Raw genomic sequence first — 6,234 nt, forward strand, 5'->3', positions numbered from 1 at the left:
CCATGGGCCACCTTGTGGGCAAGTTGTAAGTAAAAAAAGGCAGGTAGGTACCCTTACAGGAATCAAGACTGACGATGGTGGGGCAGTGCCTCGTTTGCCCTCATGGACCAGTCTCCACTACATTCGAGGAGCACGAACTCTGAGGTTAAGGTGTCATATCATGTGTGGGTGGGCAACCAGACCCAGTTTTAGAAGGAGGAAAGTAGTGAAGGCGTTCCGTATCAGTCACCCCCCTCCCCATTTCTGTACAAGGAACAATGTAGGAAAAGCCATTTCAAAACGTATAAAGCAATCCTGGTGCCCTCAGCCTAGTTTGATGTAGCCCACAATCTAGTTTCAAAACCCACTTTGCCACCTCTGCTCACTTGGATTCTGGCCCTCTCGGTTCCTGGGTCTGGACCCATGCTTGCAGCCTCTGTCAGATTATTTTTAAGGGAATGGCGCCCTTGACAGGAAAATGATTTCGCCCAGTGCTTCCCCCCCCCCCTACAGTGGAACTTTGGTTGTCGAATGCTTCAGAAGCTGAACAATTCGGAACCCGAATGCCAACAACCCAGAAGCAAATGCTTTTGTTTTTGAATGCGCCTCGGAAGTCGAACGGTTTCCGAGGCCTGTTTCTCCATTTTTAAAAGGAATTTGCCAACCGGCAATTGTGCCTTGGTTGTCGAATGTTTTGGAAGTCGAGCGGTCTTCCAGAACGGATTACGTTCAACAACCGAGGTTCCACTGTATTAAAAAAAATAGGTGCCTCTACTCACCATGAAGTTGTTCCAGTAAGTGCCACACTTTCTAACAACAACAACAACAACAAAAGGTGCTGGTGCTTTGTACCCTTGAGTACCTCCTGAAAAAACCACTGGTTTTGCAACTGATGCAGAGGACTAAGAATTCACTTTAGATTGATTCATCTTATTCAGAAATGAAACAAAGAAAAGCAGGCTATAGAAATGCTTCTGAGAATACACGGTGCTGGCCCAAGACATTTTGGCACCTGAGGTGACCACAAAACGGCGTTCCCCCTCCCAGCCAGGGAAGAAAGCGGGGAGTGAAGATCAACACCAGGAACAAGGCGGGAGTATCTACATTGGGATCTGCAACCCTGGGATATCTTGCCACCTGAGGCAGTCGCCTCACCTTGTCTCAGAGGTGGGACAACTATGAGAATACACTACCTTCTTGTGTGCCCATTAAAAATGATTTTAAAATGCAATACAAACACCCTTAAAACTGTATTTCTTACAACAGTTATATCATTGTTTATGTAGAACACATTTGTTCATATTTGTTTTGCCTATGTTTTGTGTGACGGGGTGAGCGCCTGTTGCTCGGTCCCTGCTCCTGCCAACCTAGCAGTTCGAAAGCATGCCAAAGGGCAAGTAGATAAATAGGTACCGCTCTGGTGGGAAGGTAAACGGCGTTTCCATGTGCTGCTCTGGTTCACCAGAAGCGGCTTAGTCATGTTGGCCACATGACCCGGAAGCTGCCTGTGGACAAACGCCGGCTCCCTCGGCCTATAGAGTGAGATGAATGCCGCAACCCCAGAGTCGTCCACGACTGGACCTAATGGGCAGGGGTCCCTTTACCTTTTCGTGTTTTGTGTATTTACAGTATTTTGCTAGGTTTTTAATTTTAAAAAAAATAATAAACCCCTTCCTTTCAGGCTTTCTCACATACACACCAAAGGCAGAAGAAAGGCTCAAAAATGCTGGTAAGTGGCATCTATGAAACCATTCTAACCAGATGTGGTGCTTATTGCATGAATGCAACAAATGTATGTGTTAAATAACATATTTCCTGCAGCCGCAGCAATGGAGAGTTTAATTCTTTCTCTCCCTGTCACAGTTCAATGCAAAAATATCTCTCTCCAAACCTGCTGTTTACATTTCAAGGGAAGCCTGCATTGATGCCAAGAGGACTTCCATTAAAAGGCAAATAGCAGCTTCAAAGAGGAGATTTTGTCAGAATCATGACTATGAAAGTGTTAAATTTCCCGTCCCCATCTGACTCCTATACTCCCAAGGTTGCTAAGGCTTCCCACCTGCAATTTAAATAACCAAGAATTGCATCTACACTGTTAATGTCCCATCTACGGTAGTCTCATGTGCAAACTTGCACTCATTGTTACGCATTTAAAAATAAGTAATAATCAGAATAAGGCTGAAAAACCCATTTTGCAGGCAATTTTGTAATACAGTATTTATAATTCTTATAAAGTTCAAACAAAGGGTTGGTTTTACACAGTTCATAATGGTCTATTTACAGAAAGTCCAGCTTCACACACAAACATACATATTCTGTAGTACATTCATACATTCGGTCCTGATACAAGAAAGTAGGAAAGAGAGAAGAGCAGTTTCTGTGATTCGCCACCAGCCTCTCTTCCAGCAACCACAAACTACAAATAACATCATTACCCTCAATGTGGAAAGGGGGTAACTTACACATCTCAGGCCAAGTAGCAGTTGCAGAAGAAACTTGTGTTTTTTTTAGCAGCGGTTCCAGTACAATATCTCTGGCTGCTGTACAAAATACAGCACAGGATTATTTGTAACACCACAATCTTAAACCAACTCATGAAATTGTTCAAGCCTCCAGATGTCATTCACAGTTCTTAGGTATACCTAGGGAAATGCTGTGTGTTGTATGTGTGTGTTTAATGCCCTGAATCAGTTTGAAATGAAACACACAAATCTTATGCTTAGTGAGAGGTGTGATTATGGGGGCAGCCCCCTCAACCCCACATCTCCCAGTGTTTTTGACCCTCTTGTTGAGTGGTTCTGCACCATACAACTGGTGTAAAGAGATTGAGAAATTCGGGGTCTCGTTGTTTTTTGGACTCTTGAGAAATGCAGTAGAGACATTCCTTCCTACTTCTGCTTGCCTTTCCTGGAGAAACATACGGGAATGTCGTTTCTGAGGATCCATAACATGGTGTCATGCCTTGGAGCAGTGGTTATCGGATTGTGTTCTGAGGAGCTGTGGGATTCTTCTTTTTTGGTCAGAACATGAATTATGGCAAATGTTTGCCAGGAAACCCTGTTCAGAGCAATGTGCATTTACTGGAAAGTGGCATGGTCAAGGCTCAAGTCCCAGTTTGTGCAGGATGATGGTGAGACGCAACAGGATAGCTCAGTTGGTACAGCATGAGACTCCTAATCTCAGGATCGCGGGTTTGAGCCCCACAATGGGCAAAGGATTCCTGCATTGGCGGGGATTGAATTACATGACTCTCGTGGTCCCTTCCAACTCTACAATTCTATGATTCCACGAGTGTGTGGCCTAGAACATCTCCCAGGAAAAGCTTTTGGAATAAGGGTGGAATACTTGTGGCCATCCAGTTGATGTTGAACTCTAATTCCCATCCGCCCCGGCAGAAATGGTCAGGGAATGATGGGAGTTGTAGTCTAGCAACATTCAGAGGGCCACATGTCCCCTACCCCTGCTTTCAAACATGCCTCCCCATGGCATTCTAGCTGGTAAATGAAAGGCTTCCTGAAGCTACTAGAAAGTCCGAGAACCACTGCTTTAGGAGTCTGTTAAACCCACATTCCACAGACTTGTCTTTTCCAAAAGAGGGCAAGTAGATTAGGCACTATCCAACTAAATTCTACTCAGAGTAGACTCATTAAAACCAATGCATGAAAGTATGTTGGTTTTGATCAATCTACATATTACATCATTTTTCTCCATGGTACTTCAAAAGTAAAAATCAAACATGCATATTTCCCCCCAACTGTATTTAATATTATTTTTCATTTTTACGTACACTCCCTGGGGTAATGCACATAATATCTTTAGACTGGAAGTGCCATAGCAAGAGTGATGTCACATATTTTCCTTGCTTTGGAAAAGGCTTCTGTGCCTATTCCATACACACCCTCAATAAAACTGGAAAAGGTATCTTGTGCTAAGTGTTAATTAAGTGTTTTGATTATGTTAACCTGACCTTTAGCATTTGTCGTGATACAAATTCCTTGTATTGCTGGCAAACCACCAAGGTTGATGTTGCAAGTGATACAGGAACTGTGGGTGCTTATGTGCCTCCCCAAGCATTTATCAGCAGCACATATGGCAAATCTTAGGATGGGCCACCTAGAACATGATTTTTTTAATATAAAAAAATTCTGATCATTTTCTTTAAATAATAATAATAATAATGAGCCCAAACCATAAAGTTCCAGGTCGCAGTCCAGCTATAGTCATGTGCAACTAGCCGTGTGCAACAATGACACACGGAAAGTTCTACCTAACCCATTCACTGAGACTCAGATAATGATAATGATGTGGGTGGCATTGGCTGTGTGTACAAAAGCCTGCTCTTGCACACGGATCTCTCTCTGTGGGTAGATATTTCCCCCTTTTCAATGCATCCCAGTATTATTCTCGTACATTAGAGAAACAGAAAGGGACTTTTAATTTATTTGCAAAATAAAGTATTCACACACACACACAATTGGCGTAATATATAGTAGCTTACAGTGTTCAGAAAGAAAGATTGTCTATAGTTCGTTTGGCTGTGCATGGAGAATCCCAGCTGCAAATGAAATGGCTGCATTTCATAGTGGAGGGGCAGGGATAAGAAGCAACGGCATAGAACTGTTTGAAGACCCTGTTGAAATTCTATTGACACCTGTGTCTGTATGCATGTATAAGAATCCCAATGAAACGCAACTCGTGATTTAGTCTAAACCCATCCTTAACATCAAATCTGGACACCAGGTGTCTCCATATCACCCCCACTACAAACACACACACTTTCCTTTATGTAGGGAAGAGGGAGCAATTTATGGGAAGTTTCTTTTTAAAGCAATTGGGGCACCAAATTTGTATGCATATGTCCCCCCGACAGCAAGGGGGACCAGGAGCATGAACTGCTGCTATGATGTGCAATTAATCATGTAATATGGCTTTATGGAGCATTGTAGAAAATACGCAGAAGTTGGTAGCTTTCTTGCATTTTGGATGGGCGGGGTATAAATAATAAATTATTATTATTATTATAAACCTGTCTCCACTTCAACAATCAAGCTTCATATTTTGAGACTCCTTCAGCTGATAGGGAAAACATGGTGGGGGCCAATAATGTTTTCAACTAAAGGGTCAGAAATCAGAAGACACCTCAATGGAATTTCTAGAAGTCTGGGGCTGCGGTATGTTGAGGAGCAGCATAAACATCTCCCAATCAGCGACTGCAATTTTGCAGGAGCACTACTTTATTAAATATGACCATTTGACTGACTCTGCTACACAAATCATTTGTGGGCTCACAACTGCATGGGTGAAGTGCCGTGCAAACGAAGCAACACACATACCTCTTTGCCTGCAAGTCCTGCTGTTGCAGCCTCCGAAAAACAGGCTATTGCAATCGCAGCAATGACACGCAGCTGGGTATCTGTGTAACTCCAGTTGTTTGCAGGCTGCTCTCGCCATGAGAATGCAGGCACCACGGGCAAGTTTTTAGGGCATTTGCTGCTGTTGCTGCTGGTACATGTGGAAACCAGCTCTTAACTCTTTCATCTTTAGGCTTGTGTTTAAAGGTAAAGGGACCCCTGACCGTTAGGTCCAGTCACGGACGACTCTGGGGTTGCGGCGCTCATCTCGCTTTAGTGGCCGAGGGAGCCGGCGTACAGCTTCCGGGTCTTGTGGGAAATCCAAAGGTGGCCGAATTGCATTATCCAAGCCATGCCAGCTCTCACCAGCAGGAGGCTTATTTGCTCCACCATCCTTGTTTCTGATTTTTTTAAAAAAATAAATGCTGGAGTGTACCACTTCCACTGGTTGAGGGCTGCATATCAAATATCAGATATTCAATCTGCATACTAAAAAATGCTCAGAAGTGGGAGCAGAACAGACGCTTTAAATTGGAATTATTTTGCTGAGGAATTTTCTGTGGAAATGGCCTGAAATTTCAGTCACATTACCGCAACGCAAAGGAGCCTTTCTGCAAAGCCCTCCTGTCGGTGTAACACTCACATAAATTCTGGGCTGGTTCTCCACAGCACAGCCAGAGCCAGCCCAACTGCACAAGCAGTTGATGGGTGAGTCAATCAAGCAGCATGCAGTCTGAGAGTTGCATCCCAGCACACCTTGGCACCAGCAATGGGTAACACGTGGCCATACAGATATTGTTGGATTACAAGTCCCATCAATCGCTGCGCACACTGGTTGAGGGTGATGGGAGCTGGAGTCCAGCAACACAAGAATCACATGCCCCCCGCCAACCCTGCTTTGCAA

This window comes from Lacerta agilis, chromosome 5, assembly GCF_009819535.1.
Source record: "Lacerta agilis isolate rLacAgi1 chromosome 5, rLacAgi1.pri, whole genome shotgun sequence".
Lineage (NCBI taxonomy): Eukaryota > Metazoa > Chordata > Lepidosauria > Squamata > Lacertidae > Lacerta > Lacerta agilis.